At 45.7% G+C, this 21,684-nt stretch overlaps 1 non-coding gene across 1 annotated transcript; it reads right to left on the reverse strand.

The window, feature by feature from the left end:
• Nucleotides 1-15,204: 15,204 nt before the first annotated feature.
• On the reverse strand, nucleotides 15,205-15,286 carry Trnas-uga (transfer RNA serine (anticodon UGA)). Its single transcript has one exon. It is a non-coding gene; the product is annotated as a tRNA-Ser (tRNA).
• Between the last annotated feature and the right edge of the window lie 6,398 nt (nucleotides 15,287-21,684).

Below are 21,684 nucleotides of genomic sequence, written 5' to 3' on the forward strand. Positions count from 1 at the left end.
TGGGTACGTTCTCACTACGCCTTTCCCTTCCCCACAGCAGAACACGTCTGGTTTCCTAAGTGTGGGTCCAGCTCTGGAGCCCTGGTTGGCTTCAAACTCACTGAAATCTTTTGGCCCCGTTTTTCTTAAAGCTGACATCACAGGAGTGGACTCTCGTGGCTGGTGATGTGTCTGTTTTGCGGACTACTATTATTGACTGCTATGGCGCTAGCATATAAAAAGTTGTCGCACGCTGACCACCCTTTTCCATGGATCGTGGTATTCACCGGCACGCTTTTGGAGAATGAATTCAGGAGGAACCTGCTGTGGAAAATATTATTTGGGGATTTTCTACCCCACTTTAGATCATTTAGTTCCCAAATTTTATGTGTATACATAATATATATATGTATATATATACATATATATATTATATATATAAAATTTATTACACACACACACACACACACACACACGTTTTAAAGTATTAGAACTGGGCAGATATCAATCCTCTATGCTATTTTGTCTACTTTGCGGTCAATAACCCGAGATATCATTTACCATGTTCTGCCTGGGTGCCTGGGTTGCTCGTACTCCAGGCAGCCCTCATGGCCAGCGCTCCGGATCTACCTACCCTATGGCGACCCTTTTCTTCTCTTCTTCCCCCTTCTCCCTGGTCTCTCCCCAACTCAAAGCACAGGAACCTCCCTCCACCAAAATCTCTTTTACCCAGCCCAGGCTGTAGGCATCTTAATTAACCAATCGGGGATAACTTGGTGGTGGTGGGGGGTTTAAATAACAGTAGCTGGTGTACGTGAGGATCTGCTCATCTCAGAGCAACCAGATCTTGAGGCACAGAATTCAGCATCTGAAAACAAGCAGCACCAGACCAACCCTACAGGAACTGTTTCTAGCTAACTTGCTTCCTAGCCCCCTTTCTGCCCCTTCTTGAAGATATCCTTTCCTCCCGTCCTCTAGCTCTGTCTCATCTCCTTTGTCTGTCCTTTCCTGTCCTGACCCCCTTTCTCCCTCCTCTTCCCTTCCCTTTTCTTTTCTTTCCTTTCCAAAACGTATGATGTATTTTTCTAAGATATATATATATATATATGTTATATTATATATAAATATAATGTATAATATATATACACACACATACACAAGCACACACACATATATGTTTGTTGGCATGCAAAATAAAGGGTGTACTGGCTGGTTTTGTGTGTCACCTTGATACAAGCTGGAGTTATCACAGAGAGAAGAGCCTCCCTTGAGGAAATGCCTCCATGAGATCCAGCTGTAAGGCATTTTCTCAATTAGTGATCAAGGGTGGAGGATCCTGCCCCTTGTGGGTGATGCCATCCCTGGGCTGGTAGTCCTGGGTTCTATAAGAAAGCAAGCTGAGCAAGCCAGGGGAAGCAAGCCAGGAAGTAACATCCCTCCATGGCCTCTGCATCAGCTCCTGCTTCCTGCTCTGCTTGAGTTCCAGTCCTGACTTCCTTTGGTGATGAACAGCAGTGTGGAAGTGTAAGCTGAATAAACCCTTTCCTCCCCAACTTGCTTCTTGGTCACGATGTTTGTGCAGGAGTAGAAACCCTAAGACAATGGGTATGCTAGTATTTTCCTGTTGCTGTGGTAAAACATTATGACCAAATGCAACTTGTAGGAGAAAGAATTTATTTTGGTTTGTCCAGAGGGATAAGAGCCTACTGAGGGGCTGGGGAGGTGGCTCAGGGGTTAAGAGCACTGGCTGTTCTTCTGAGTTCAATTCCCAGCAATCACATGGGGGCTCACAACCATTTGTAATGAAATCTGGTGCCCTCTTCTGGTCTGCAGGCATACATGCAGGAAGAACATTGTATTAAAAAAAAAAAAAAAAAAAAAAAAAAAAAAGTCTAGCTGGGCAATGGTGGCACACGCCTTTAATCCCAGCACTTGAGGCAGAGAGGCAGAGAGGCAGAGAGGCAGAGAGGCAGAGAGGCAGAGAGGCAGAGAGGCAGAGGAGAGGCAGAGAGGCAGAGGAGAGGCAGAGAGGCAGAGAGGCAGAGAGGCAGAGAGGCAGAGAGGCAGAGAGGCAGAGAGGCAGAGAGGCAGAGAGGCAGAGAGGCAGAGAGGCAGAGAGGCAGAGAGGCAGAGAGGCAGAGGAGAGGCAGAGAGGCAGAGGAGAGGCAGAGAGGCAGAGGAGAGGCAGAGAGGCAGAGGAGAGGCAGAGGAGAGGCAGAGAGGCAGAGAGGCAGAGGAGAGGCAGAGAGGCAGAGAGGCAGAGAGGCAGAGAGGCAGAGACAGAGGCAGGGGGATTTCTAAGTTTGAGGCCAGCCTGATCTACAGAGTGAGTTCCAGGACAGCCAGGGCTACATAGAGAAACCCTGTCTCGAAAAACCAAAACCAAAACCAAAACCAAAACCAAAACCAAACCAAACCGAACAACAACAACAACAAACAAACAAACAAAAGTCTGCCCTGGTGAGTAAGCATGACAAAACTCACAGGGATGTCCTTCTTCCATCAAGACCACATCTCCTAAACTTTGCCAAACAGCACCACTAACTGGGAACTAAGTGTTCGAATACCCAAGCCTGTGGGGACATTGCTCATTCAAACCGCCACAATGGGTTTCTTTCTAAAAATTTTAAAATTGCATTTTCATGTGTGTGTGTGTGTGTAAAATTGCATTTTCTTATTTATTTATTTGTCCACCTGAGTGCTACTCTCTGGGGGTGGAGGTCAGAGGATAACTTCCAGGAATCAGTTTTCTCCCTCACTTACTCCTTTTGCATTCCATTCCTACACCCAGGGTGGCATTCGGATGGGCAGAAGCTGTGGTCACAGATAATGTTCCCAGGACATATTGAATTGTTAATAAAATTAGAAAATGTTATGCTTAACTGTATAAATGTCACAATTTCTTTGCGTTCCCCTCCCTCCCCCGATGCACTATTTTCATTTGTTTTAATTTGGAATTTGAATAAATTATGTTCTGTCCATTCTGACTCAGTGAGCTCTACCGGCATTTGAGTGAGCTGGGCCACTTCTAATGAGCCAGCTCTTTGAATAGAAAGACGGGGTGTCTAAAGGAGGAAAGCAAAGATCAAAACAGTTGATAGGCTGACACTTGTATATGTTCTGAGGTGTGCTCAGAGAGACATTGAGAGACAGGTGTGGTAGTGACACACACCTTTAATCTCAGCACTTGGGAGGTAGAGGCCAGTGAATCTCTGTGAGTTTTAGGCCAGACTGGTTTACAATGTCATTCCCAGGACAGCCAGAACTATATAATAGAACTAGAATAAAACAGCAACAACAACTTATAAACAAAACAAAACAAAACAAAACAAAACAAAACAAAACAAAACAAAACGACTGTTGTGAAGGCCAGAGGGCATTTGCTGCTTTTTCAGAGGACTCAGGTTCAGTTCCCAACACCCACATGGTGGCGAATAGCCATCTGGAACTCTACTTTAAAAGGATCTGATGCCCTCTTCTGGTCTCTGTGGATACTTGTATGCATATGGTACACAGACATACACGCAGGCAAAATACATAAAAATATAACATTTTAGAAATCAATATAGAATACACAGAAAGAAAAACTGAGAATTACACCTGGTGTCCTCCCACTCTTAGTGGCAGGGTGAAATGAGAGGAAGCCACTTTAATTGAAATCTATTGTCACCTATTCACTAAGCAAACCATTTAATGAAAAGGATTTCTAGTTTGCCTTGCTGTAAATTAAGATTTCTAGCTGGGTGTGGTGTCTGTAGACCCAGCTATATAGGAGGCTGAGGTAGGAGGAATGCCCGAACCAACAAATTCTGTGTCAACTCGGTGTAGAGGAAGAACCCCTCTCTTAAAAAAAAATGTGTGTTAAATAAAATTCCTGATATTCCTACAAGCTTTCTTGCAATATTTCTTGAAAATGAGACAGAAAGAAAGGAATATTAGCTATTTGTTTGGCTTATAAATACATATTTTAAACCTATTTGTGTGTATGCTCTTAAATCTATCTTGTGTGTGTGCTCACTGTCTGTGTCTGCACGTGCAAGTATGTTTCAAATCAACCGTTAAGGATAGAAGGTTTCTTAAAAAATTTAAAAAACTTATTCAATTTATGTGTAGGAGTGTTTTGTCTGTATGTATACGCACCACGTTTATGCCTGATGCCCTCAGAGGTTGGAAGAGAGCTTCAGAGCCTCTGGAATTGGAGTTACAGATGGTTGTGAGTCACCACATGGGTGCTGGGAACCCAACCTGGCTCTTGCAAAACCAATGAAGTGCACTTAGCTGCTGAGACATCTCTCCAGCCCCAGAGAGAGGCTTCCAGCCCAGGGTGCCAGGAATAGCTGACCTGTTCTGTGAGGAGGGGTGTAAGTCAGGCTCACTGCCTCTCTGGGGCCACATGGGGAGTAGACAGAGGACTGGATTATCCTAGGGACAAAGTTTAAAGGCATAAAATTGAGGAGTTTGGTCTTTACTATGTTAGCCATGATAATCTATGGTGGTAGTGGGGTGTGTGTGTGTGTGTGTGTGTGTGTGTGTGTGTGTGTGTGTACACGCGCGCTTCTTTGAGGTCAGAACAATGTCTTTATAGGGGTGATAATATTGTCTGGAAAGACTTACCTATTCTGAGAGACTTCAGGAGAGAAAACTACACTAAATGAGGTTTTCCTTTTTAGGAATAGGCTATCCCATAGTTGGGATTATTGACACATACCTTACAGTTCAGATGTATATATGTATGTATTATTATTATTATTTTCTGAGACAGGGTCTTATGTAATTCAGACTGGCCTCACACTCACTTTGTAGCCAAGAATGATCTTCAATCCCTAATCCTCCTGCCTCACCTCCCAGGTGCTGAAATTATATGTATGTTTTAATTGGAGTGGGCCAGACCTGGGAAGAGGGCTGTAATACAAACTGCAGAACTATATTTCTAAAGCCAGATATGAAAGCCAGGTGTGGTGACACATTCCTAGAATCCCTAGGTCCAGGACACAGAGGCACGAGATTGCTGCTGGTTTGAGGCCACACTGGTCTATGCAATGGGTTTTAGGTCAGCTAGAGTTACATACCAAGATGTTTCAGGAAAATATTTCAGGTTGTTGTCGGGGCACTGAGGATGTAGCTCAGATAGTTGAGTACTTACCCAGTTTGCACAAGGCCTGGGTCTGATCCCCAGAACTGCATAAGCCAGACGTGCCATTGCACCAACCATGTACTCTGACAGATAATCTAAGGCTTTGGCATCTGCCAGAGCAGGTCACAAGGAAGTAGAGACAACTGCCTTCCTAGGAGCTTGGATGAACTTCATTGATTGTCTTTATGCAGACTGGGAAATAAAAGCTTGGAACAAGAGCTGAGTTTCTCAGTCTTGTCTAGAGCTTCAGTCTGACGGGACTGACAGTTTCCCCTGACGATTCCACGCTCAGAGCTCATTTCTCTTACTCCCTGGAGCTACTGAGACACAGGTAGTGGCATCGCCCCTTGCACTAGAACTTGTAGAGACAGCCTGAAACCAGTTGTCTCCAAGGGGACAGGCGGGAACACTGGGCAGCAAGATCTTTCGAAGAGAGCAACCCGTCCAGTGGGACTAAGAACACATACTCAGCCTGGACCAGCCTTGTCTCTGGCTCTCCCTTCCCCAGCCTCACTGCACAGCAATGGCTGAACATACCATGTTCAAATAGCTTCATAAATCACATTAAACAGTGCTGCGGTAGAGCAGGCGGTTCTTCAGTGTTCCGAGGTATGTAGCCAGGGCACAAACGTCTTTGGGCAGCGTCGCTTCATCCCCACAAAGCTGGAGTCAGTCTTCCTTCCCTCCTGGAAGACTTCATCTCCTTCCTGCTCCATGGTTCTGAGACTCTCAAAGTCACGGAATTCATTCAACGAAGTGCTGGATCTTAGAAGTTACACACACACACACACACACACACACACACACACACACACACACACGCACGCTCAAACATGCACAGAGGCAAACAGAGATCAAGATAAATCTTTGAAAAAGAGAAATAAATAGAGAAGTTAGGTCAGAAAAAGCTGGCTCCCACAGGTGTGCAGGACAGTTGGTGGAAATGTGAGTGGCTCCGGAGAAGAAAAATGTAGAAAGAGGTGCAAAAAAAATTTTTTTTTCTAGGTGTGCACTGAATCACACACTCTGCTTGTTAGTGTTTTCTGGGAAAATTTCCCTTGCTTACTGCAGAGAGAGATGGCATCCAAGTGACACCAGGGACCCGCTGTTAGGGAGGCAGAGTTAGTGGGGTTGACATGAAGAGCTACAGGTCTATATGGGGATGCCTGGACGTGGAAATGTATGGTTTCTTTAGAGACTCAATTGTGTCATGTGATGCTTTCTGGAAATCGCCTTATAAGAAAATGGGTTAGGGTTAGGGTTAGGGGTAGCTATGTTAGGTTAGGGTTAGGGAGGATGTTTTGCTGAGAACAGAAACATGGCTGTTTTCTTGAAGCTGCCTGGATAAAGGGCATGTGATGTTTTGCTAGAGTGTGTTGTTTGGAAAGGGTATAAACATAACCCAACAAACAGTGGACCGTGCTGTGTGGCATTGGTTCCCCTTGCCACTGCTGTCTGGTTTTCGTCGGGCTTTGCTGACAGCACTCTGGCATTGGCTTGCCTTATTTGCTGACCATCATCTGTTGTAAACACACCAGTGAACTTTTCATGATATTCCAGTGACTTCTTCCTGCTTCTGTGAGATCTTGGGACGATTGACAGAGCCTCATGGTTTCTCCTGCATCGATCTGCTGATCATGATTGGTGTTTGCGAGTAGATTGAGCTACTGCTGCTGATCCCTGTGAACTGACCTGCTGATATCCTGACAATGAAGACTGGAACCACCATAAAGAACTATTTCTAAACAGGTCCACATGTTCCTTTGCCCTGTTGACCTTTCTTTTCAAGTATGTCTGGTGGCTGGTGGGCTAGAAGGGAGGTTAAAGTGTTTAAGAACCCTTATTAAAGTAGGTTTAAAAAAAAATCTAATTCTACACCGCCTCTTGCCTCAACCAGACCATTCAGTGTTTGAAGATACGGAAAAGAAAGAGAGAGAAGGTAAGGGGTGGTGGTGTGGGGGAGAGAGGTTCAGGAAGGCAATGAGAAAGAAAGAAGTGGTTTACACAGGTTGCTGTCTTCTGGCTCTTTTAAGTTAAAACTCTTCTAGTTGGAGCACTGGCTAGATGTCTCAGTGGTTATCATGCTCTTGCAGAGGACCTGTTCAGTTTTCTTCACCCGAGTTCGGAAGCTCACAACTGCCTGTAATTCCAGCCCCAGAGGACTCAATGCCCTCTTTTGGACTCTGAGGGTACTGCAATCATGTACGTATACACATGATTGCAAATAAAGAAAAAACAAATCTATATAACTATTCTAGTTGGGCAATGCTGTATCTTAATGAGCTCACATTAAAGCAAAAAGTGCTTAAAAGATATTTTATTGCTATTATTTTGAAGGGCAGAAGGCTGAATATTCCTATTTCCTGTTTGGAGGTAGTCTAGGGTGGAGTGTAGATCTGTGTGCTGGCCTATACTTATTCTTTCCTTCATCAAAATATAAAGTATATTCTCTGAGAGATATGGCTCCATTATAATTCTCAGTATTTAACCATCTATGGGGAAGGAGGTGGTCTTAGGCACTTTCTGACTTCATAACTAATGTTATGAATGAAGTAAGTTTTAGAGAAAGGATCTTCATTCAGCTTATGGGTCCAGATTGGACAGAAGCCCCTAGTGAGGTCCTTCTTGCTGGTGTGGACACAGCAGGATCTAAGGCAGTGCAGGGTGTTCCATGGTGGGAGTGACCTAGCCTCATAGCCGAGCTCTTGTCCCTTCTTATAAAGGAACAGTTTCACTGGGCTGGGGCCCTATCCTCCTGGCTTCATTTAGCTTAGGTTGCCAAAGGGCTTACCTTCATTTAAATGCCATAGTCAAGTTTTCTCCTTGTCTTAATTAGGGTTTTATTGGTGTGAAGAGACATCAGGATCACAGCAACTCTTATAAAGGACAACATTTAATTGGGGCTGGCTTAGTTTCAGAGGTTTGGTCCATTATTGTCATGGTTGGACATATGGCAGCATGCAGGCAGGCATGGTGCTGCAGGAGGGGCTGAGAGTTCTACATCGTGATCAGAAGGCAGCAGAAGGAGACTCTGTATCCCATTGGGTATAGTTTGAGCATAGGAGACCTCAAAGCCCGCCCCCACAATGACACACTTCCTCTAACAAGGCCACACCTCCTAATAGTACCACTCCCTATGGGCCAAGAGTTTAAACACCTGAGTCTATGGGGGCCATTCCTATTCAAACCACCACACTCCCTCTTAATTCCCCACAATGGGAGTTAGAGTTCAGTGGTGTGGATAGCTAAAGCATGGCACAGCCTCATGGGTGTGAATAATCCAACATGATTCTTTTATTTTTATTTTTATTTTTATTTTTTGTGACCAAGTCTCCTATGTATCACAGAATCCTTAAACTCGAAGATCCTCCTGCATCAGTCCTTTTGGTACTGGGAATACAGGCACGTGTCACTGTGCCCAGCTTGACCTTTGCAATGAAGGAATTTAAAGGGGGCTTTATTCTAAGAGATTACAGGAAGGCTTTATCCAGGAGGTGATACTTGAAAAACAGATTTTGGGTCTTTCTGACCCATTGACAGTAGGGTAAAGGGAGAATTCATATATGGTGTTTGGAAGGAAAACAATAAAGATAGGAGATGACTGAGATAGAAATCACTAATGCGCAGGCTGCTGCCCCATTGCTGAACAGCCGGCAACCCGGAGTGTCTCCGGCACTGCTGCCTTTAGCAGGGTAAGGAAGAGTCAGCTCCAGAGGCACATGAGTGGGTTGGTGTGGGGTTGGACTGTACAGTCAGCATAATGCTTCTGTCCATCACCAGGGTGGACTACTACCCTATAGCCCCGAGAACTTACTCTGTAGACCAGGCTGGCCTCGGAGATCACCTGCCTCTGCCTCCTAAGTGCTGGGATTAAAGGCACCTACCTGCTTTTTGTATTGATAGCTTCTGATCAGAAATTGGAGGAGGGCATATCTGACAGACTGGACAGGGTGTCCTGGGGAGGGGGAAGTGCTGAGGCATGGTTCCTCCACCTTCTCTGTATTGGGTAGAGACAGACTTCCTCTTCACACTGAGATTCAAAATGAGAAGAAACAGCCAACTGAGAGATGGTTCAGTGGTTAGGAGTACTTGCCGCTCTTACAGATGAACCAGGTCTGGTCCCCAGCACCCATAACCAGTGGCTCACAACTGTGCGGCCCGGGAGCCATGGGACTGGGGAGGGGGGAGACAGGCCTGGAGCAACAGGAGGGTTGAGGTGTCTCCAAACCTTGTGAGAAGGTTAGGCTGATTTCATGACAGCCTTCAAATTGGCTGCTAAGGAGCCCAGGCCTAAGAACTGGGCAAGTCCAGGCAATCTTAGGCAAGTCAATTACTAATAGAAAATACAAAAATACCCCAGGTTCCAGCCTTCATGCCTAGGTAATGGAATGTCCCAGCAACCTGGCCTGAGGCAAGGACAATGGGTCAGCAGCAGTTCCCAGACCTCTCCAGCAAGTGTCCAGCCCCTACACCCTGGTAATGGAATGTCCACAGAGATGAACCAAGCAGATTAACATAGAGGTCACCCACCCGGAATTCCCTAATGTGCTTTAAATCAGGCCTGCAAGCTCACTTGGGTGTCTCTCTGTCTTGGTAATAGGAGACCCCAGCATGCTGAACTTCTGCAGTTTGATGGTTTGTATATGCTGGGCCCAGGGAGTGGCACTATTGGAAGGTGTGTCCCTGTTGGAGTAGGTGTGTCACTGTGGGTGTGGGCTATAAGACCCTCATCCTAGCTGCCTGGAAGCCAGTATTCTGAAGGCTGGTAGCCTTCAGATGAAGTGTTATGCCCAGTTTGAGGGAACCCTAGGAGACCGCCAGAAATCACACCAATGCAAACACAAAGAGTCTTTATTGTATGAGTCCAGGCCTGGATTGCAACCTTCCTGCCCTGCAGGTTAGGAATGTGACACTCACGTCTAGGGGTTCGGGGTATATATAGGACATGTATAAACTGGAGGGTTCTGAGCCTTAGCGTTACATGATTACGTGGAGGGTAAAGGAATGCTGTCCCATAGCATTTGTTCAGACAGCAGGGCGGGGCCATGTAGCTGGAAAAGGACCTTTTTGACCTGGGAAGAAATAACTTATTATCAGAGGCTAGTGTACTTTTACAAGCCAGCCGCAGCTGTCTGGGAACGCTAGTTACCTCTTTCCCATAGCTTAAGAGCGTGTGTGTGTGTGTGTGTGTGTGTGTGTGTGTGTGTGTGTGTGTATATGTGGGGGGGTGGGGCTTATCACTTCAAGGGCACTAATTTTCTGCCTCTTTCATAGGCAGGAGATATCTGCGGGGGGTGGGGTGGGGGTGGGGGTGGGGGGGTGGGAGGGTTGGGGGATGGGGTGCTGGTTTTTTGACTTTAGCACTGAAAGGAGTTCCGTACTGTAATTATGTTATGCCCTAATTAACTACAGGCAGCTGACCGGTTCCTTTGTCCCCTTGTCACTCTGAGCTCTGGGTTCAGGAGAATGAGTTAAAGATCCTGAAGCCTGGGGCCCTGGATACGGCCCAGTCTCCAATGGGGACTCCTTGCTTAACCAGTAATGTCAAGATGCAACCGGATAACACTGAACCCCCCACCCCCCAGCTTCCCCCTCACTTTGTGATCCCCTCCTATAAAAATACTGTACAATTTCCCTTCAGGAACTCGGTTCAGATCCCAAACTGGCCACCTTCTTGAGTGCTCAGAGATTAAACTTTCATTCTTAAGCTTCTGTTTCTGCAGTGAGTTTTCTCGGCTTCCTCCCCGAACCCAGCACTGCTCCCAGCTGTTCTGGCCTCCCTTCCTCTCTCAGGTGTGACAGAAGGTTGACTATTCCGTTTCAAGTGGGGACACGGAGCCTCAGCAGCAAATAACCTCTTGTATACACGAGGTATCTATGCACACACGAGGTATATAAGCACGCACACATATACACATATACAGATTAAAATATGTATTTTTAGTTGCTCATGGTGGCACAGATCTTTTAATCCCAGTACTTGGGGAAACCCAGGCAGGTGGATTTCTGTGAGTTTGAGGCCAGCCTGTTTTGCATAGTGGTTTTCAGGCAGCCAGAGCTGCATAGCAAAATCTAATCTCAAAAACAGATAGCTAACATAAAATAAAATTTTTTGTATTTTAGTAGAGATTAAGTCCTCTAAAGAGGATAGCCCTCATCTCCATATGAAGGAACAGAAGTGAAAGCAAGACATGAAAGATGTTTTAGCTGCATGTTAACACAGAAGTCATCCAGAGGCACATGTTAGCACGTGACGTTGGGAGGTCTATCAATAATTCAAAAGAAAATGAGAGGAACACCTTTCAGGCAAGCAGGGGACTTGTCTTTAAAGTCCTGTTTATAGTCCTGATTTTCATGTTAAAGGAGTGAGGCAGAAATAATCAATTACCGATTCGGCGATAACCACCTTTCTTTCTTACTAAGTTCCAACTTCACAGAACAGAAAGACATCCAGCTAAACTTATCCCTCCCAGAGTTTCTCACTGTGTGCAGAAATGAACCAGATCCAAAGTCTATATATCTCAGTAAACTGCCATGCAGTTAGCTCATGCCTTGTCCCTTCCTGGCTGAACACAGATACCAGGTCTGGAAGTAAGGCAACTGTGTGGAACCATACTGCAAAAGTACCATGGAGCTTAACTTATAGCTAGGGGCAGAGCGTGAGGATGGGAAGGGCCCACAGGCTGTGCATCCAAGAACTCCCACTCCTGGAATTTCTTCCCCCTTTCCTTCTCCTCTCCCCTCTCTTCCCATGCCTTACTCAAAACATTATTTGTTTACTTGAAATGATTTTTTAAAAATGATTTTTAAGACAGAATTTGTTTATTGTGTGTGTGTGCATGCATGTAGAGAGGACAATGTGGACATGTGTGCACGAGTGTGTGCAAGCATGCACATGGAGATGAGAGGACACGTATGTATATATGTGTGTATGTGTGCATGTGTATGTGTGAGCATGCACATGGAGATGAAAGGACAATGTATGTGTGTATGTGAGCAGGATCATGGAGATGAGAGGACAATGTGTGTGTGTAAGCATGCACATGGAGATGAGAGGACACGTATGTATATATGTATGTGCATGCATGTGTGTGAGCATGCATGTGGAGAATATATGAATAGTGTGTGTGTGATGTGAGTATGCACACGGAGGAGACAATTTTGTGTGTGTGTGTGTGTCCGTGTGTGTCTCTCTGTGTGTGTATGCATGTACAGACGAGAGGACATGTATGTATATGTGTGTGTGTGAACATGCACATGGAGAAGAGAGGACAACGTGGGAATCAGTTCTCTTCTTCCACCTGCTGAGTTCTGGAGATACAAGCCAGGCTTGCAGGCCTTGGTGGCTCGTGCCTTTACTTGCTGAGTGTCTCATTAGCTCTGTTCTTAGTGTAGTAGGATGTAATTTGCCAATAAACAGAAGGATTTGTCAAACGAAGCCACCATCTGCAGTTTATAGAGCTCGGCTTAAAGAGTTAAATTGGCTGGAGGGTGTCAGGTTAGTAGTGGAACATTTGCTGGTCATGCATGATGTCCCAGCTTCGGTGTCAGCCCAATAACTAAGTAATAAATGACAAGGAATGACCGGACCAGCCCAGTCAGTCAGCAGGTTCTCCAGCACATGACTGAGGATTAAAAGGAAAAAAGACAATTAGACAACATTGTAGCATGATCCCAGCCAGTTCTGAGGCTGAGGCGGGTTTGTTTTCTCCCAATGTGCTTTTATACCATTTTAATTACATGCAAGTATTAAGTTCAGTTCTAGGTTGAGGAACTAGCAATACAATAGATGCAAATAGTCAAGGAACAAGCAAGGCAATAAGCAAAGTCCCTTGATCACTCCCGTAATCACTGCTTCTAAAGGCTCATCAGGATGACCAAAGTATCTGAGCCCACTTTCCAGCCCTAGCCCAGAGTCCTATTCATGCCTGAGGCCTACTTCTTTGTTCTAGCCTAAGATTTAGATTCCTGCCTGAAATTATTTCCCTCTTTTAGCCTAAAATAAGATTCCTGCCTGAACGTACTTCCTTGTCATGGCCCAGTGTCAGATTCCTGCCTAAAGCCCATTTCCACGTCCTTGGCCAATGTCAGGATTCCTGCCAAGTGGCCTCAAAAGCTCTCTACAAAGAAAATTGATCATTAAATGTGCAATATGATTTTGCCTCTCTGGTGGCAGGTTGAATTATAATTTGGAATCGCTGCTTTTTCCTTGTTGTAGTTGCGGGTGTCCTTGAACTCTTCATATAGGCAAGGAGGATGACCTTGAATGGCTGATCCTCCAGTCTCTGCCTCCTGAGAGGTGGAAGATGTATACCATCAGGCCCAGCTTCAGTTTCTTCATATATATATATTCATTCCAGTTATATATATATTTAGAAAGATGACTCTACTTGAAATCATGTGAATATATTTTTGTCTGTGTGTGGGTATATGCACTGTGAGTGCTGTGCTCTTAAGAGTCCAGAAGAGGGCGCTAGATCCCCTGGAACTAGAGTTAGAGGCAGGCGAGAGCCATCCAACACTGGTGCTGGGAACTGAACTCTGGTTTTTTATAAAAGCCGCATGAACTCCTAACTTCTGATGCATCTAGCTAGTTGCTGGATTAATAGTTGAGCACAGAGTAAAAGTATTAAACTTTTCATTTGAAACAAGTAAGAAAAGCCATATATTATTTCAGAACTCCCCTCTGTGTATGTGTTGTTGTTGTGTTGTTTTTGGAGACAGGGTTTCTTTGTGTAGCCCTGATTGTCCTGGAACTCTCTCTGTAAACCAGGCTGGTCTCAGATTCGGAGATCCACTGCCTCTGCCTCCCAAGTGCTGGGATCAAAGGTGTGCAACCATCATTGCCTGGCATTATTTCAGTGTCTAAGATCCAGCAATGGCCCTTGTCTCCCAGGCTTTCTTAGACAAGCCACAGGTTTAAACCTCTGGACTTGAATTTCCTGTCATTTTCAGCTTATGGCCATCAGTCGGGAGACCAATTAGGAAACTAGTGCAATTATCTGTGACAGGAATGAAGTCCAGGAGTAGGTGAGAGTGGTGAACAGGATCCATGGATGTGCGTGGTCCCTAAGGTGACCCTCATAGTTTTATTTAAAACATCCAACTGAAGCAATGTAAAATTCTAGAAAACTCAGCCAAGCAAAATCTATTAAAAAAATCAGCCGCCCCCCCCCCCCCCCATATCTTACCAGTTAAGAGATAATAACGCCTGCGAGCGGTTTAGCGTGTTTCTCTCCAGCCTCTGTTCACTTTCTTTCTTGCAACCTCCTCTACAGGGTACGTCTATCCTGGGGCTCCCTGCTCAACTTGCGGACCGCTCCACCAGAATCCTCACCCCTCTAACTGTTGCTCTCTCAGCCTCCCGGGCTTTGTAATCTTCCCTTGCTTCCTGACTCTCGAACCTCTCCCCTGCCTTCAGGAGAAAACTACACGACACCAGGGAGTGTTTCTGCCCGTGAGGAGTTTTGCACTTGGCAATGCAACTACACCCCTAGCATCCTTTCAAGCGCGCCCGGTGTTTGGGTACCGCTGGCCTCTCTGGGATCTCAGTGCTCTGGGCAGGTGACTTGAGCCCAGGAATCTGGGATTTAATTAGGCAAATACAGAGAGACCTGCGTCAAAACGCAGAACGCACACAATGGCTACACGCCTTCATTATGTGGACTTTAGCGTCTAAGTAGAACTATTTTTAAAAGCTTCCCATTTCACAACACTTTGAAGTTTTTCAGAGGAGGGGAAGGTGCCCTTAGTTACACTTGGACGTTAGCTTGCCATCCTGGGTATGCCCAGGTATCTACGTCAGTAATTTCAGCATTCATATTTCTATTTGTCGAGTCTGCCTTTCGTGTTAACATCAAGATGCTAAAGCTGCTTTCTTGCCTTTTAGGGGAGAAGACTACTTCCCACGTTATGAGCAGGGTAGCTCGCAGCACTGACATTTAATGGTCTTTGGTACCCTAAACCATTCCTTAGATTTTTTTTTTTTTTTTTTTTTTCTGGCAGCTACGGGACAAGTGGCGGGAACTTGAAGGCGTAAAGTAGTCTTGTATAAAATAAATAAAAAGATAAAAAAGTGAAGCACCCGCTTCCGCAGCGAGCAGGGTTCGAACCTGCGCGGGGAGACCCCATTGGATTTCAAGTCCAACGCCTTAACCACTCGGCCATCGCTGCTACGGAGACAGAATGAAGGCGGAGACACTTTAGTGCACCAACCAGTGCACGCGCGCCAGGGCCAGGAGTGGGCGGGGCCTGCAGCGGCTCGCCGTTCCCTTAGGCTGCGGCGGCTGGGGCTTGGAGTGGCCGGAGTTTCAGCGTGGACGCGGGGAAAAAGGAAAGGGAGCCCGTCCGGGCTGTGTGCGCGGAGCCGCCACCTAACCTGGTTTCTGGTCGCAGACCTGGCTTTTTCGCCCTCCCGCTTTCCCAGCGGCGCCCCGATATCGCTGTGAACCATAAGGTTGTCTCGCTGCGTGTGGAGGGCCCGCCCGCTCGGAAAGGAAGCCGCGGCTCTCGGCGGTGCGCGTTAGGGCTGTGATCGTTACTCTTCAGTGCGAACGTGGGGGCCGCCCTGCGTGCTTTTTGTTTTTCTGTTTATTTGCGTGGCCTCTTGGGCGGGCTCAAGCCCGTCGGACGCCCGTCGGAAGCGCGGCGGCTCGCGGGGTGGACGGCCACCGCAGCGCGCATGCGCAGCTCCTCCCCCCCCCCCCCCCCCCCCCCCCCCCGTTTTCCCTGTTTGAATTCCCCGCCGGGACAGGGAGCACAGGTTTGGTGCCAAGCGACCTCCTGATAGGTGTGTGGACTTTCTTGAGACCTCCCTCTTTAGGAACGTGTGCCGCCACGTGACAGGCCGTGAGCAGAGTGTCTCCCGGGAACCCCAAGGGTGACATTTTCGGGGTGATCAATTGGGGTACAGTAGGGGGTCCCAGACCAAATAGCATCCCTTTTGTCCTGTCTGTGACAGTCACGCTTGTTTTTGTTTTGTTTTTTGTCCCAGTGAACCTTGCTAAGTCTAATAGGGCTTTGCTTGGTCTCTGATTCTGCCCGCACATAGAATAGTCTCGCCATTTTTCTGTATCTTGACCTTTTTTTTTCTTGTATTTTTATTCCTTTGGATCATTCACTCAGAAGAATGATTTATTATTTTTAAATTTAAGGTGATATTTATTTATTTTTCTGTCTTACAAGCTTAGTCCTGGGAAAAGTCCGTCCAGCTGTTTCTTCTACCCTTACTGTGGTTGGGACGGTTCACATGGCTGGGGGAGGACAGGAAAGCCTTGATCTTGGGCTCTGAGAAGTGCCACATGGGAGGAAGGCATCTAAGGCAACCAAGGACCAGGCCCTAGTATATCAACAGTAGGTCCAGCAAATTGTAATCAGTGAAGGAGATCTGGTCACTCATGATGAAGGCTTTGCCTCTGTGGTTCCGGGACAATAGGGTCTTGTTGGGAGCTGACTTTAGTAGAAAGCGGCTAGATCAACTTTGCAGCCATCTGGAACCATATACCCTGATGAAAGACTTGGTTTTCAAAAGCCTATAACAGCTGAAGCACACTCTGGTAAATATATTGTTTATCCCACATAGCTTGTTTTGCTGTTTAGTGACCTCAGCTGTATGGTGCACGTGGCATGAGTTCATGGGCTCCTGGCAGGGTTTATAAGCTGTGCCCGGGAAGGGATGGGGGCTCGCCATCTTGACTACCAACTGATAAGCATCCTGAGTAAACTGCTGTGAGAAGGAACCGGTTGTTCTGTGTCTTAATTCCTGCTGGTCAGGGTTGGCGCGGCACATTTGGTGGCCCAGTACGGGACATTAAAGTCCTGGGGTTCCAGAACTCTCAGCGGACAGGGCGGTCAACCGAGACCTTAGCAACAAAGTGTTGAGGCAGAGTGTGGGCCTTAACAGGGTCTCAACTTTAGGTGCCTGGGCAGGACCTTTACATAGTTATCCTTACTGTCCTCATATTGGGCATAGATGAGGGTGACATATTTGCATTGAAGGTCCTCTGTTGGACTTAATGATCCAAAACCAGGTGATGCACTCCCCCAGAGACACTCACGGATGTGGGACTTGCTGCAATAACATGAGGTTTATAAATAAATTGGTAAATTGATAAAAAACCAGTGCACTGGTTCCCTTGTATGCCAGCAAGAAGAACCCCGGATTATAGCTGAGGGCAGCTTTTATACTATTTTTACAGAGTTTATGAGGGTAGTTATATAATTACTTCTTAAACATTAACCATAAAGGTCAAACTCTAACAGCTGTTCTCAGGCTCAGTTTCTGTTCCCAGGCCCGGTTGTAAAGTAACTCAAATTTGCACCGTATCTTTCTACAACAAAGAAGGTCAGCTTAAGTAGCTTCTGTTTACCCAGGTTTTACTGTACTAAGGGCTCATAAACTCCTATCTTGGGTCTTTCTTCCTAGAATGTTTGAGTCTTTGAAGTGTGCTTCTCCCAGGATGTGTCCCTGGGGGAAGTTAATGTTTGAGTTTAAAAACTGAAATAGGAGCTTTTTATTAATTTTAAGTTTCTACACCTCCACCCTATCATCTACCTGGACGATCTTCCTGCTTATTAAAAGATGTCTTTAATTGCCTTTTAAAGGTTGCTTTTCACTTTAGATCGGCAATAATGAGAATTGACGCTTAAAATTTTCAATAAAAATTTTTACTTCAGACAAGGTTTGAGAGACAGGAGTTGAAGACCAGCCTGGCTACACAGTGAGGCTCCACCTCAAAGCAATAACGTTTCCCCTTGAGATTAGTGGTTTGCTTTTGTTTTAGAAGAAATCAAGACCTCAGAGTAAAAGTCTATATGTAAAACAAGAGAAATTTTCTCTGTTAAAAAAAAAAAAAAAGAAATATCAGGGACTGGAGAGATGGTTCAGTGATTCAGAGCACGTGGGTTACACTTCCTGAGGCCCTGGGTTTGATTCCCAGCACCCACATGGTGGCTTCTGTGTGTAACTCCAGTTCCTGGGGGTCTGACGCCCTCTTCTGGCCACAGAAGGCATACCTAGTTTCTTCTGTCCTTTTGTGCCGAGGTTTATAGTCAGCTTTAAGTGTGGAAAGCCATGCTTTGTAGCTTTCTCAGAAAACTTCTTGAAGTGATATTTTCCTGAGGCAGAATAAGGGGAGGCACAGGGCATGTGGTTGGGAACACTGAGACTTTTAATTGTTTATCAAATGGTGTATGTGTGTGTATGTATGTGGGTTCCCCGCCCCCTGTCAGAGGGCAACTTTGTGGTGTTGGTTCTCTTCTTTCACTTATTTGGGAGGTTCTAGGGATCTAACTCAGATGGCTAGTCTTGTGAGCACGTATCTTTACTTGCTGAGATGCCTTGCTGGCCCTCTTTTTCAAAGATGTATTTAATGAACCATATGATTTTCACTTAATTTTAGTTTTTAAAGAGACGATCTTGTCCAGGCTGGAGCGCAGTGATTATTCACAGGCTCTGTTTTCCAGCCACCAATCAGCACTGGGATTTGGACCCACTGGGTTTCCCGGTTCACCCTTTCTTAGACAGACTGCTCCAGTGATGTCACCATGTTGATGTTGAACTTAGTTCTGACACCTGATGAGCATAGTAGCCATAGTCCATGTTAGATGTCCATGCACAGCTTAGAACAGACCACACCAGACCAAAAGGTTCCAAGGGGTAGGGGTTATTCAGGAGATAGGGCAAAGGTGGTGGGGGGGAGAGAGGTAGAAGAAGAGAGCAAAGTCAGGGGGTTCTGCCTGTTTTATATGGGCGGTGACATAGCCTCTCCCAGGTAAAGGTGAGGTAGCCAGGTGGATCCTGGGAATGTATGATGGTTGCCTTGGCAACGATGTGAGGGATCACCTAGATGTGATGTTACTGGGTTTGGAGCCTGATACCAACAGTTCAGACCCCCTGGACTTGAGCAATCCTCCTCCCTCAGCTTCCTGAGTAGCTGGGACTACAGGTATGGGGCACCACACTTGGCCATGATGACTTTAAAAAAAATGCATCTGGGCCATTTATGGTGGTGCACACCTTTAATCCCAACACTCAGGAGGCAGAGGCAGGTGGATATCTGAGTTCGAGACCAGCCTTGTCTACAGAGTAAGTTCTAGGACAGCCTGGGCTACTCAAAAAAAACAAAACAAAGGCATCAAATTCATTTTGTTGAGGCCTTATGGGCACATTTTATAAAATCATAGAAATCATAACAGAAGAAACATTAAGAGCTAGTCTAAGCCTTTCATTTATACAGGGGAAACTAGCCCATGAGTTGTTTGGGGAAGGTTATATAGTTAATAAATGGGAGAGTCAAGGCTACAGCATGCAAACTTAGTTTGAATAGTAGTTAAACTGGCTAAATGCTGTGAATGATCACTGTACTCCCGCCTGAGCAGGACAGTTGCTTTAAAAATTAAAATTAAATGGAAGTGATATGATTTGTTATCTACCGTTTTAAGTTCTTTTTAATCTTCAATGCTCTTTGTTAATCTCTAGTACAGTGGAATAATTAAGGAAGACTTATATGAAGCAGTGAGTTGAATGTTGACGGTGTATGTGAAGTCAGGTCTTTAGTGTGTGTGTGTGTGGTGGATGCATGCCTACTTGTATGTGGTGTGTGGGGAGGTCAGAGATGACATTGGGAGTCTTCCTCTTTTACTCTCTGGACCTTTCCTATTCACTGACCCCCCCCTTTTTTTTTATCTGATATATTCTGAAGCAGTTTCCCACTGAACCTTGAACCCAGCTTGTCTCAGTTGCTGTGAAGAAACCCTGTGACCAAGGCAACTCATTAAAGAAAGCATCTAATTAGGGACTTACTTATAGTTCAGAGGGTGAGTCTGTGGCCATCATGATTGGGAGCATGGTAGCAGTCAGGCTGTCATGGTGCTGAAGCAGTAGCTGAGAGCTCACATCTGAAAGTTGGAGGCAGAGAGAGGGAGAGGGAGAGACACTGAGAGACCAACGCTAACTGAGCTTCAAAGCCCACCCCCAGTGACACACCTCCTCCAACAAGGTCACAAGTCCTCATCCTTTCCACAACAGTTCCATCAACTAGGGACCAAGCATTCAAACATATAAGCCTGTAGGGGGCGCTCTTATTTACATTGCCACACACATTGGTTTGATTGGCCAGCCAGCCAGCAGCACCCCCCCCCCCACCTCCATTGGCTAGTCTCTACTCCAGCCCAGCTTTGCGGTCGCTGGAGATCTGAAGTCAGGTTCTCATGGCATGTGCAGTAAGCTCATCACCCACGTGGCCATCTCTTCAACACTACTGAATATTCTTGAGGTGCATGATTTTTGTTCTTCTTCTCTCCCAGCGTCCATTGCACTTAAGGAGTTCCACCCACATTACCATTAACAGAAACTTCCTTAGCTATTAAACTGTGTGTTCCAGCTGCTTCTGGCTGAGGAATGAGTACATGTGCCTTATATTACTTTTTTTTTTTTTGCTGCCATATAAAAATCACCATAAAGTTAGTTTGAAATAACACACGTAAACTGGAAATCTAGTCAACTACCCAGAGAATGTGAAGTCATGGGTCTTGAAGGAGAGCCTATAACTACCAGTTTTTACTAAGCCAGCATTATCCCTAACTACATTCTGAATATTTGTCTTTCTACCCTCATTCTTCATCAAGGAAATTTCTCCTTGCAACAGACTGAGACCGTTACAGAAGCCCATAACTAATAACGTGAACAGCTTTGGAGGCCAGTCCCCATGGCTACATCTACAACATAAATCCTGAACAGGACTCAGGGAGCACTGTGGAGGAGAGGGCAGAAAGAGCATCAGAGCCAGAGGAACAGGGACTTCATCTGGACTGAGTCTCCTTGGAATGTCAGAAGCTACCCCCGTAAAGTATCACCAGCATGGCTGCCTAAACATGAGCTGAACACAGATGGCAATAGACATACTAACACGGACAGGAAAAGGGTCATGATAATGTGAGACCTCGGCTCCACACAGTGAACCATAGTCAACTAAGTAATTCCAAGAGCTAGAGAAACAGCCTTCATCAGGGACGAGCATACTAATTACCAAATGGCCAGACACACACACACACACACACACACACACACACACACACACACACGCTTACATATTTAAAAACGGAAAAAAAAGAGGCCATGTATGTATCTTAGGGTTTCTATTGCTGTGAAGAAAACATTTAATTGGGGCTGGTTTATGGGTTCAGAGGTTTAGTCCGTTATCATCATGGTGGGAAGCATGGCAGTGTACAGACAGACATGGTGCGGAGATAGAGCTGAGAGTTCTGCATCTGGATTGTCAGGCAGCAGGAAGAGAAGAGAGACTGGGCCTGGCTTGAGTAGCTGGAACCTCAAAGCCCACCCCCCAGTGACACACTTCCTCTAACAAGGTCACACCTCCTAATAACACCACTTCCTGTGAGCCTGTGGGGGCTATTTTTATTTAAATCACCACACCTTGAATTTGAAAGAGAGCAAGGAGATGTATATGGGAGAGTTTAGAAAGGGGAAAGAGAAAAATTAATTATAATCTAATATAATTAATATAAATATATTATATTAATAATTAGATATATTAATATATATTAATATA

This window comes from Arvicanthis niloticus, chromosome 20, assembly GCF_011762505.2.
Source record: "Arvicanthis niloticus isolate mArvNil1 chromosome 20, mArvNil1.pat.X, whole genome shotgun sequence".
In the NCBI taxonomy this organism is placed as follows: domain Eukaryota; kingdom Metazoa; phylum Chordata; class Mammalia; order Rodentia; family Muridae; genus Arvicanthis; species Arvicanthis niloticus.